Source organism: Festucalex cinctus, chromosome 1 (assembly GCF_051991245.1).
Source record: "Festucalex cinctus isolate MCC-2025b chromosome 1, RoL_Fcin_1.0, whole genome shotgun sequence".
Classification (NCBI taxonomy): Eukaryota; Metazoa; Chordata; class Actinopteri; order Syngnathiformes; family Syngnathidae; genus Festucalex; species Festucalex cinctus.
In genome coordinates this window covers 55273612-55287028 of record NC_135411.1, presented here as the reverse complement: position 1 = coordinate 55287028, position 13417 = coordinate 55273612, and the positions used below count along the sequence as shown (strand labels likewise).

Here is a 13417-nt window from a genome sequence, read left to right as displayed (position 1 = left end):
AACAAAGAAAAGCCAAAAGCCAATGAGGCCATTAACTCAGCATTAATGTGATTCTACATTGAGGGCCGGAGCCTGAAAAAGTTTGAATATTTTAACCAGAGTCACTGAGACTAGATATAACGTCAGTTTACCGTATTTCCTCATGTACTTGTAAAGAAATATCTTAACAGTTATGTTACAAATGTGCCCTGCGATTGGCTGGCAACCAGTTCAGGGTGTACCCCGCCTGCTGCCCAAAGCCAGCTGAGATAGGCTCCAGCACCCCTGCGACCCTTGTGAGGAACAAGTGGTTCAGAAAATGGTTGGATGTTACAAATGTATTCTCAATTTTGTTTTTCTGTTTGAATTGCATCTTTCTTCTTCCTCAGACTCTGTATGCCCATTAAGACGTACTGTAATGTTTCAAGAAAGCTTAGACTGCATTATTAGCATGTTCCAACGTAAATGCATACATTTATTCGCTAACTCAATATCAGTGTTTTAATTGACATGATGTTTTTTTCTGTGTGAACTGAATTCTTAATTCTATCCTTTCTATCCTGTTTGTGTGTTCTTAGTTTTCAAGTAGACAATACACAAGGTGATTAAGTGGTGTCTACTGAAGCAGAGGGACATATTTGATGAAGTACAGACACAAAGGGAGCTCATCAGTGGCTCCTAGGAGTATGACGAGACGATTAATCTCACTCCAAATCCAGATTGCACGGAATAAGTATCTTTTAGCTCGGCTTGCACTTGGTGAACTGCACTTAAAACCATCAAACGCAGAAATATGATTACAGATTGATTGCTTTATTTGAGCAGTGGTCCTTGGAAGGGGGATGGAGCATAAATCTCAGAGACAACATTTAATCCTGGAGGCCACAACTGCAGACTTCAACTAACTTTGAACTGGCACAAAGTACATGAGGAGAATGCTCTTTGAGCGCAGCGTGCGTAACGTCTGCATGGATTACGCATGCAGGAAATCAGATTGAGGGCACCAGTAAATCTGTGTTGTTTTTCTTCCATTCCTAATTCAGATGGCACGTTGTGTTTGTTTGTTTGTTTGTTTGTTTGTTTGTTTGTTTGTTTTTTGACAAATCCTGCTATGTTTTACTCCTGGGAGATGCTGTGTGCCATCTGCTTTGCAGCGCTGTGGATGAAGACTGGGTCATTTTGTACGCATGACAAATGAACTTTGTGAAACATTTACAATCCAACACAATCCAATTCTTCCAAAAGAAAATAATGCAAATACAAAGGATCTGTTGCCAGGTCAAACTATTGAGAATATTTTAAGTGTAAAAGAAAAAAGTTACATTTTTTCTTTGTGTCACCACTATTTAAACCTTTAAACAGAATACAGAAATATTTGATTAAAAAATATACATGCTTGCAAAAGATTGTATTTTATACGGATAGTGTTGCCCTACCTATTTACAATTTGCTATTTGATAATTCACTTTTTTTTTTATTGATTTTTTTCTTCTTTTTATTTTTTTTTTAGACCTATCCTCCATTATCTCCTGAAGAGCTTTCTTAATTTAGTATTTTTGTGCTCAAACTGAAGAGCTTTAAAATACCACAAGATGCCAGCAAAGCCCTACAAAACAGAAATGCAGTCCTTCTTTCCTATTAAACGTTTGGCGCCACCATGTGGTATATTGGTGTCAAGAAAGTATGTTGAAGTGACACGTCTCGACTGAGAGACAAGCACTGTATTTCAGGGAGCCGGAGTTAAGTATAGCGAAGCGGACGAAATTAGAAGAGAGTAGTCGTCACATGAAAACATGCACTTTTGGTGCTTTTAGGTTTTTTTCCACTATATTTAACACGTGGATGATATGTGCTTGCTTTGAAGACCCACTTTTCTTTTATCGCTTAGATCCTGATACCCGGTCCCCAATATTACATTTGTCAGAGCTAACGTTTGATGAATTATAAGTCTTTTATATATATATAAGTCTTTAAAAAATGGATTAGTTTCCTCCTGTAAACATCATTAAGCACATTTTTATTTAAGGCAAGTTGTGAAATGTCTGAAGTCATGTTGTTTATGTTTAACAAATTTAAAACGTCATAAATCCTGCTGTTTCTACTAAGTACTGTCGCAAATGTTCTCCTATGGCAGTGTTTCTCAATTCCGGTCCTCAGGCCCCCCTAGCCAGTCTGTTTTCCATGTCTCCCAATTGCAACGCAGGTGAGGATCGTTATCAGGCTTCTCCAGAGCTGGCTGATTAGCTGTCATTGGAAACAGCTGCATTGGGAATTGGGAGACATGGAAAACAGGGTGGCTAGGGGGGCCTGAGGACCAGAATTGAGAAACACTGTCCTATGGGGTATATACCCTTCTAGTGTGACGTCACGTTTAAGTGTGGCCCTTGCGGTGGTGGGCAGGGCATCAATGGGAGTGAATTAGAAAACAATCAGTGTGAGCTAGAAAATAGGTCAAACAGATAATAAATCAGCGACCAATGCTATGGTGAACTTGTGCGCGGCCAACAGATGCTAATGGCTCGAAGAGAGATATGATCGTTCTTTCGGCTGCCGGCAGTGATTCTAAACCAGGCGGAAGACAGACAGTGAGGAGTGAAAGACAGCATGGTGGCTCGCGCCAAACTAGGACGCAACTGCTTTGCACCCACAAAAAGTACGAAGATATGCTCAGATCATTTTATAGCAGGTAGTTTTTCTCTTTTTCATATACAGTGGCTCATAACATTAACCTCTGATTGTATTCCAGGCAGATGTGAAGAATGTGCCATATTATCTTTAGTGAAACAATCATTAATACTTTTTGCACAAGTATTCAAGTCATTATGAACATCAACGGTTTAACACAATGATCACAATTAACACTTTAACTCATCCTTGATCTCTGCTGAGGAAAGTGTTGAAAACGTGCGGTCTGTTTGTTAGCAGCTCGACGTAATGTTTCAACAAAAACAATATACCTTAAACTTCCACTTCCACTTTGCCCTCCAACCAACTCCATTTTTTGTAGCTAGCAGCTGTAATGTAATGTAGTAAGTAAGTAAGTAAGTAAGTAATGTAGGTAAGTAATGTAGTGTCCTTCTCAGGACGTTTTTTTGTGACACTTGACATATTTCCCACCTTCTAACGAAAACACTTGCCGAAAATGAGGCTCTCCACAGTCTACATTTATTTGTCCTCCGGGAGGCGGAGCGGGACCTAAGCAGTGACGTCAGCTAAAAGGGGCGATATTCCACGGAGGAGGCGGGACTTCTGACTTCCGGGTTTTCACACATAAGCTTTGATTCCGGTTCCGGTTTGAGACGTGTGGGCTGCGTCCCAATACTTGCACTTCCAAATTTGTGCCCCTCGGTTGCGCGTTCCCGTCGACGGGAGCGGGTGTGTAGTGTCTTAGTCTTAGTCTTAGTTGACCGAAGCACTTCAGAGAGCTGAGACGCCCTAATATAATAATAATAATAATAACAACAATAATGGGCCAAAACGTTTTATAAAAAATTAATTAAGACAACGTTCTATTTATCTGATTTTTTTTATTTTTTATTTTTATAAACAATCCTATCCGTGACTTTTGTGACCCGTTGCACCACTAGTTGTTTGGGTACAAAAACTATGTGGTGGTTAACAAAAAAATGAATTGCAGTATGCCCAAGATTAGATCACTGACGGTGAGGCAACAACTTCAAATTTCGTTCAACATCTGAAACTGCTCAAAGAACAGTACGTAATAATGTCAGTTGTTTATTGTCTAATTATCGTTGCTCGCTGTGTAATTAATGAGACTGTAATCTCACTGGTATAACAATGCAAACACAGCAATCTGATGCACCACTCTGGGTTCACTACCTGCACTCCCTGACTCCTACTTTAATGATCACCCGAAATAAATACAGTATTATCTACGATGTTGTTAAAAAGACTCGAAAGGACTCGAAACTCAAAGTGTAGGACTTGTGACTCGCTTGAGACTTGTCAGTCTTGACTCAGGACTTGACTCGAGACTTGTCAGTCTTGACTTGGGCCTTGACTCGGGACTTGAGGGCAAAGACTTGAGACTTACTTGTGACTTGCAAAACAATGACTTACTCCCACCTAGGGGTGGGCGATATGACGATATTAGATCGTTAAAGATCGTTAAGTGTTAGATCTCATAAAGATGAAAGATTGACAAGATCGTCTGTAGGGCACATTTTATACAGTTCAACTTTATGCGGGCTCAAGCTTTGGTTTATGTTTGATGCATCTGTGTGTGTGTTTTTTTCTTTCCTCCACGCACGCACTCACACAAACACGCACACAAACTTACTCCACTCCTCTAGTCAGCATGCTAATGCTAAGTAAGCATGCTAATGCTGATGTGTGCCCTCCTCCACGTGGAGCCCGACGCATCCGTGAGGTTCCGCACGACTCCCCAAAGCATATGACGTTCGAACGAGAGGGCCGAGGGCGTACGCGGCAGCGGACGCGCACGCTCGCGGAATTTGTAAACACAAGAATTTGTAAACACGCGGAGTGTTTTCTACTTTCCAGTTCTGTGTTTTATTTACTTTGCTAACTCATTTCAAACTGTTTTTGTCGATAGTTTATTGAGGAAAAAACATTTTCAATTTCTATTGTAGTGTTAAACGCTGTTCATATACTGTAACTAAAGTAACCTAGGCTGTTCATTACTATTTAAGTTTACATTCATTGCACTATTTGATTAAAAAATAAACAAAAATGCACTATTTCAATTGAAACCTGTTCAGCTTGGCTTAAGATGTCTGTTTTTTTTTTCTTTTAGGGTTTTATATACATTTTAAATGTTTTCAATTTTACAAAAATGCTCAGAAATGTGAAGATTAGTCTAAAAATATGTAAAAAAAAAAAAAGAAAAGAAAAGATGTCTGTTTTTTTTTCTTTTAGGGTTTTATATACATTTTAAATGTTTTCAATTTTACAAAAATGCTCAGAAATGTGAAGATTAGTCTAAAAATATGTAAAAAAAAAAAAAAAAAATGAATCATGATAAAATCAAGATCGTGAATTTATTTTTGAAAGAATCGTGATGTGACATTTTTACCATATCGCCCACCTACTCCCACCTCTGCCTTCTACATGGAAATAAAAGAACCCAGAGATGTAGGGGTGCTTTATTTTACTTTTTTTTTTTTTTACTTTTGTAAATGTTCAAGTTTGCAGATGTTTACTGAAATAAATATTTCTCTCTTGTGAATTCTTTGTGCCCCAGGTGTGCAGTATTAAGTCAAGTGATGCCCCTGGTAGAAAGTATCTTCTACTTCCGGCTCTAAAAGGATGTATAAAAAAAATGCGCAGCTGATGCTTTCATAATTTCCTTTGTTTTACATCTTGTAACAGTAACTTTACCGTATTTTTTTGGCGTTTTGTCATTTAGTTTCTCCTCAGATGTTTCGTGATGGATAATGTCAGTAGCTCGTCAGTTGCAGGTAAATATCACTAGAGGGCATCCTACACCTACTTCTCCTCAGTGTTTTTCTTTTCTTTTTTTTCTTTTTTTTAATGGGGATATTATTTGTTTTGATTTTTTACCTGTTTCAGGCTGACAAATTGCCTTTGATGTCGTGGTGCCCATTTATTTACTTATTATTTTACTTATACTGTTGTGGTTGCATGGAAAGTTCGATGTTTATTAGATTATATGGAAAGAAGAGCAACAATTTGTGTACTTTCAAACCCGTGAAGCAAACGGGTGTTTTGAGAGCAAAATGCCCAGGGTGGGGTCTCTGGGATGTAGCAGGTGGGAGACATGGAGGACGTGGCAATGGGGCAGTGATTTAATTAGCACCCTCTACCCCCTCCAGCCCTGCACTCATAGCATCAATAATGCATGCCCCTCTTGTTTCCACTGCCATAATTAATCCTCTCTTACTATAATTAAAAGGCAAAAAATCCCACAAGATCCTTGGGCTTGGCCGGGCGCTGGGCTGACTTGGCACAGGAACTGATGGGCAAAAAGTCTCTCGCGTGCAGGCCGAACGACATTGATTTCAACGCCCAAACGGACGGCACCTATCTTGGAAAGTAAACGAGAGGCTCGCTTCAGCTGTACCAAGGTGCGTTCATGAAGTTGACAACAACACTCACTGACCGCCCCTGACAAGGTTTCATTCTGTTGCAGATATGTATGAGCAAATGTGGGGATGAAGAAGAAAAACAGGAGGAGGTGGAGCCTACTGATGCCACAATTAAGAACCTCGTCGTCAGCTGGGCCAGCTAACAAGAATGAATATTTCAGTCTGGAGCGCTCAGTGTACGGTGGGGGCCGGGCACACCTACACGCACACACAGACACAAACTGACAGATCTTAGCAAGGCTTCCAGAATCATTCACCCCCCACCCCAAACACAGATGCCACAATTATCACATCAGCTACACTGCGCAAACCGTGCCAACTGTTCTGTTCCTGGTGCTCCACTTTGCACCACCTATGAGTATAGAAAACCAACACACCTTTTCAATACCCCCTCAATCGGTAACATGAGATGAATTCTTGTCCAGTTAATAAATAACAGAGGGCACTAGGTGACAGCATTGCTCTGCTTCCTGTTTCCATCTTATGAGCTGTTAGTTTGTATTGAAATGTTGTATACAGCGATCAAGTCACAATAGAGATCATATAAACAGATATTGTTCTTTTAAAATAGTTTCACTCCTGTCACACACTTGTCCACTTTTAAAAGTATTATAGTTAGTTTAGATCTTAGTCTCTCGTTACAGGAGACTTGCCGTAAGACATCACTTTGAGGAAATAAAAAGACTCACACAGTTATCCAAATAAGAGGCACCGTGTGCTTGCTTCAAGCTGCTTGTCACTTCCAGTTGAGGTTTACTGTAAAAGGCACTGACACGTAAAAAAACAAAACAAAAAAAACAAAAAAAACAACACCACACATTGTACATTTAAATACGATCGCATATTAGGGCCACGTATAATTTATTTTTAAGAGGGGATGTAATGCTGCATTCGAGGACGATCGCAAGTCGGACTTTTCCATGTTCAAACCAGGAAGTGTGTACGGGAACGCCCCTTTGAACTCAGAAATTCGACTTGCGAAGTCGGAAAAAAGAGGATTCACTCACGGACTACAATGATGTCACTCTATAATGCTTTCCCCTTTGGAAACATAGACCGTGAATGTATAAAACTAGATAGCTTTCTTCATTCATAAATATTCAACATAACCTCACGTAACGCAACATTCGTGACAGTATGCCGCTATCTCCCTGCATACTGAACTGTATGGAATGCTTATGAAATAAAATAAAAACAATAAATGAAGCAAAATTACGAGAAGGTAAGTTTGCTGGGGGTCAAAATGAGTTTTAAGAACCAAAATAAAAAAAAAATTTACCACTATCTGCCCTTTTGGTTGTTTACTTTCGCCACAAATGCTTTCAGGTCAGAACTGGGGAAACCAACTCTGATATATCCGACTTCCAACCATGCTCGAATGCAGCATAATATTCTGAGAAAAAAAAAAAAAAACTCACAAATTTACAAGAAATAAACTCACAGATTTGTGACATTATAAAGTGGCAAATTTGCGAGGAAAAAAAAATGAGAACAAATAAACTCACAGATTCAAGAGAGAAAAAAAACTCAGAAACTTAGCACAGCTGTAGCCTGGATGAGGTGGTGGCTTTTGTCTCCCAGGAGCTCTATAACGTGAACATTAGTTGGTGGTTAATGGAACCATTTTCATGAAATGAGAAGGCAGGATGGAGACCAATTTCTAAACTTTACTCATTACACACGGCAAGCTAACATTTCCTGACCCCATATCAGCTGACTAACAGGAACCTATCAGAAGCTTGCAGACTTTAAATGCAAGTGAATGACTGAGAACAGCAGATTCAACACATAATTTGAGTGACTTGTACCCAACGCAATGCTTAATATGATACGGTTAATATTTGCTCGTTTATTTCTTGCAAATTTTTGAGTTTTTTTCCTCGTAAATTTGCCACCTTATAATGTCACAAATTTGCGAGTTTATTGCTCGTAAATTTGTGATTTTTTTTCTTAAAATATTAACCCCCACCCCCCACTCCAAAAATACGTGGCTCTAATACAGCGTCGTATTTAAACACCAAGAGGTTTTGTAGAACGAAAATATGCTAATTTAATGCTATCCAAAACACCAAAGATGGGCTAACAGAAAGTGGCATTGTTGTAAATTATTAAATTAGACCAAATGGAAAATTATATCAGCAAACATAAATTCAAAATCCACAATGTTTAAAAAGGAGTAGAAAGAAGTAAAAGTTGGACAAATGCTACTTTATCAAACAGAGCAGCACAAACAAAAAGCATACAACAACAACCACAGCTCTGAGAAGAAAATTTCACTGGAGCTCAGTTGAGGACTTTCTGTGTCTCGTCTTAATTTATGCTGCATCTCTTCCGTTGGTGCCTCAAGTTTAATTTGTACATTTAATAAATGTTTTAGGATTTGGGGAATAAATTGATTCACTTAACATTATTTCATATTGGGAAATAGTTTTACTGTATTAGTTGTGGTTTGCAACCTTTATCTTTTAATTTATATACTTTAGACTAAAGCTGGCACTTTGATTGAATTTTTAGGTGCCTCCTTCCATAGCCGCTGTATATGAATATGCATCCAAGCTCCTTTCGAGGGTGCCCACCGCTTGGCCGCCTGCCAGCAAGCGACACAGCTGGCAGAGCACGGTGTAGGGGGGGCGGTCACGTGCGGCCTAAATTTAATCCGCCTCTACCTTTCACACCTCGCCTTTCAGACCTTCGCTTCTTTGTCGACGTCGCCCGTAGTCGTGACCCTTCCGCCTAAAACTCCGCCATCGACCCACCCACCCCACCTCACGCCACCCTCCTCCTCCTCCAGACGTCCTCTGCCCCATCGCCACTTGATTTATCGCTCTAAAATACCACTGCACTAATTAGTCAAGTAATTAATTAATAGGCATTTGCATTTGTGCATATGCAATTAGCGGGTTGGAGAAAGGAGAGTGCAGATGGGGTCCGGGATGCTGGCTGGTGTGTCTTGTGTGAGTGCGTGTGTCGTGTGTGTGCGTGCGCTAGTAACAGGCCCAGAAAGACAAGAGAAGTGCAGGTCGTCACCTCACACGTCTGATGGAGGATTGAGGGGTAAAACTAAAGAAGGTGTGGCTTGATGACTTTCACCATCTACTGGATGACATTCAGAGGAAAATAAAGACATATAAACATGATTTTAGTTAGCATTTTGATTAGCCTAGCAACAGCAACAGCAGGTGGCCTCCCCACTTACCACTAATCTACGTACAAACACAAAGTCATTGAGAGTATTTTGGCAAAGTGCGAGCGGATGCTGACAGACGACATTATTGAAATTCCCCCAGAACGTAAAAGCCCAAAAAATAAAAGTCAATAACACTGATCAGTTCACCCTTGGCTAAGACAAATTCCCCACCTTGGATCAATCAAACTGGAAACACAAACAAGAAATTCCCTCATAACTTAAAGACCAAAAAAACAAATAGTCTCATTTCAGCCATCCTTAATTTGACGATGCTACTTGGCTACTTGGCTACATGCCAGCCTGTGATGCTATTCAACGCAGTATAATTTATGCATTTAGCATTTCAGCACAGGCCTTTTCAGCTCCTTCACTGTTTGTTTGGCCCGCATTTCAGCCAGATGCTACCTAAAGTGTCACCATTGACATTCAGCATCTATTTTGGCAAGGTCACTTGAAGGTTGTTGGCTTTGTTGGCACCGCTTGGCTGATACAGAGGCCTCGCTGCTCGCAATTAATACTATGAACTATTATTTAATAGTTTGCCTGCGATTGGCTGGCAACCAGTTCAGGGTGTACCCCGTCTACTGCCTGAAGCTGGCTGGGATAGGCTCCAGCACCCCCATGACCCTTGTGAGGAGTAAGTAGTTAAGTAGATGCATGGATGGATTTAATAGTTTGCTTCCTTTAACCTGGGCATGCCCAAATTTGTGAAAGGGCTACTTGCCTCAGTGAGCCATTTTCAACAGTAAGAAGATCATATTTGGTTTATAATTAATGTGATAACTTCATTATTTTTAATGAACAATTAATTTCTTTAAAAACTAATTTTGCCACTTGCTGTCGATTGAAGATGACATCACCTGTGCTGAGGAAGCGGGTAACGACTAATCATGGCTCAGTTTGCTGACCAAACCCAGACAAGAGGTGAGCTGTGATTGGTCGTAACTCATTACTTATTTCCTCAGCACAGGTGATGTCATCTTCAGTCGACAGCAAGTGGAAAATGTGCTTTTAACGGTATTAATTGTACATGGAAAATAATGAAGTTATCAAATTAATTCCAGACAAAATATTACTGCTTTTTACTGCTGAAAATGGCTATGTCATGACTAGAGTCATGCAAGGGTTATGCTTGGGCCATGCAAGGGTTATATTTGGGTCATGACCGTGAGGTCAAGTGTCTGTTTTGAACTGATGTAACCAGCATCTAGTTTCAACTGGTAAGACGCTATGTGATGTCAGAAGCTATGTGATGTCAGGAATATTTAATCTCTTTACCTGGTCAACAGCCAATCAGATAATTCCATTTCAATACTGTTACCCACATGTCTAGCCACAGCCAATCAGATGGATTCGCTGTCTATATAAGCCTGTCTGAGGAGGGTGTGTTTTTGTCGGATTATTACCTCTGTTCCTCTGTGCAAGTCCACGGCCCAAGTTAGCTTAGCGCCTCGTGATTCTTCATACATTCTCGTTGTTTCTCATCTAGTCAAGTTTGTTCTATGCCTCTCGATGTTATGCGAATAAAGAGTTAAAATCTTATTTGTGTCTGCGTTTTTGGGATCCAACCCCAGAACATAACAAAGTATCTCTTTAATGATTAAGGCCCGACTAGTAGAGATTTTTTTAGACAAATTTCGAGATTTGGCAGAATAATATTCTGATAACCAATTAATCGACCGATCAATGAGAAAAATATTTAATGAATAAAATAACTTTCTTTTTTTTTGTCGTTGAACACTTAGAACAGCAACAAAAGATGTCATTTACAGGCAGAGCATTTGACTCTTTTACAATACTTTGTCCTTTAGTATTTAACGTTACGAAGAGGAAAATTGGGAAAAAGTGTCTGATTTGACTTTTTTCATCTGCCAGTATGACAAAAATCTATCATGACTGTCATTTTTTAAGACATCTTCTGACTGATTCAGGTTCATGGCACTGATGACACCCCAAAGTAACTGAATCTCTGTTTCAAAAAGGGCGGTGATCCCTGTACTACATGATGAATCACATCTTTGAAGTCGCACAGGTGTTTCCTAATCAACACTCGGTTGGTGCACCATACCGCAAGAGGACCTCCATGACTGAACTGTGGAACGAGAGCTATGTCCCACAAACACACACACAAACAACACAACCAACACATACACGTTAGCTGGTGTGCTTCCAGGATGACGTCCCCACCCCCAAAAGGGATGGACACATTTGTGAACAAGCATCATCAGGAAGAATGCAAACATTCTCTCTGCGACCCAGACCAGAACGCAACAAGCTCATATCGCCGCCACGTCGACGCCTCCCTCGGCGTGGCGACGCTCTTCGCCAGCCAAATTGGACACGGCGGTCACGGAGCTCATTTCTCCCACATTAACTCCACTAATGTGCACTAAATAGAGATCTCAGTGCAGGGACGGACAAAAAGCGAGGAGGCGACGGGGCCAGCCGGGGCGTTGCCCCGTGCCAACTCACCCTCACATGGAGACATACCCCTCCTTCTTCACTGTGGGCACACGTGCGGCCCGCGTCGTCATCTTCAGCCCTTGAGACACCAGCAAATGTGCAGTTTGTGTATTTGTGCGTATATCGGTGGTTTCCTGATAGGGAAATAAGTCGTTTAAAAAAATGTGTTCATATTTCACCTCCACCTCAATTGTTGAGCCAATTTGCTAACCAAAAATAGCAGCACCTCACAAGTCTCAAGTAGAGTCTTGGAGCTCATGACTTCACTGCCAGTATTAAAGATCATCTTGCACTATGTGGAGATGGCGTCTTAACAGCGAGTGGCATTCCAGGAGACTCACGGCCATCCCACAATGTTGTGTATATTGCTAACCAAAACAGAAGCATCTACAGAGTGTCACATAACCAAAGCCTGGATGGAATCTTACCACATATTGTAAACGAGAATTCTGTCATGTCAGTTAGCGTTCCAGTTAGACTTGTGGCCGCTCCACATTGTTGTCTGTGTTACTAACCAAAACAGCGGCTCCGATTGAGTTTTATTGTGGAGTCTTAATCTTTAATACATTAAAGATTGTAGTGACATGGTATTTAATAGCATTTAAGCATTGCAGTAGACTCGCAGTGGCTTTATAATATTTTGTGCGCTGTTAAGTAAAACAGCAGCACCTAACGAGTTACTCGGATGGATTTAAATGTAGAGTTTTGTAAATAACTTCACTGCGCTATTTGGAGAGGCCATTTTAAACACTCCAATAGATTCCGGGTTGCTCTTGTGCAATGCTAACCAAAATTGCAGCATCGACAGCGTTGCTCAGCCAGGTCAACTAAAGTTTGGAATCTCGTGCAGGTGAATAAATTGTCAATTAGGTGACAAAAACTAGGCTATTGTTTGTTTGTTTTTTCATTGACCAAAACTAGACTAAACTATATTGAAATGACCAAAATGTGACTAAAATTAAAACACATTTTCCTCCAAAAAGTAAGACTAAACTAAAATGGCTGTCATAGCCAACTCTGACGATAAACAGGGTGTCTCCACAGTTTTGTACACGTCCCTGTTTGTACTCCAGGGAGCCAATTTGCCTTTGGAAGACTTTGGTGTGGAAGAACACAAACCTCCCACTGTCTCATCACCAAAAAAAAACAACAAAAAATCTTCCTGAGAACAGCGTAAAATGGCGGAATAACTCTGAAACGTACCCCTCCTTTTGTATTAGCTGTCAAGTAAGGTCGCTCGTCCCAATACTTCCCCCACATTTTTTTCATCAAGTGGGTCAACGGAACAAAACGCCGACTGAGGCCACGCTCGTCGGCATAGCATCATTGGATCCAATTAGGTAAATAAATAAACAATATGCCTTCTGCTAGGGCGGCCTTAATGCACTTCTAATGCATTCTCACCCCCACCACGCCCACCCAGCCACCAGTGGCCGCAGTGTGGCAGGCTGCACCTTCTCCACTTAATTGATGTAATTGTACGATAAGCCGCCTACAGTCTTATGCGGACGCTAAACTGATTAATCGCTTGTGTTAATATGATTTAATAGCGGGTGATCTGCTTAATGCAGTTAGCCATGCAATGCATATCAATTCATAACAATAAGGCTGACTTGTATTATAAAGCGCCCTTTTTCCCAAAGCAGGTTCGGGTCCAACATTATTTTGGTGTACCACCATTTTATTTGCTCGTCTGTTT

General features: G+C 40.6%; 1 long non-coding RNA gene across 1 annotated transcript; it reads left to right on the top strand.

Annotated features, from left to right (window-relative positions):
* Positions 1 to 5233: 5233 nt before the first annotated feature.
* Positions 5234 to 6566, top strand: LOC144002773 (uncharacterized). The gene is made up of 3 exons (XR_013278809.1): positions 5234 to 5420; positions 5876 to 6047; positions 6113 to 6566. It is a non-coding gene; the product is annotated as an uncharacterized LOC144002773 (long non-coding RNA).
* Positions 6567 to 13417: the final 6851 nt, after the last annotated feature.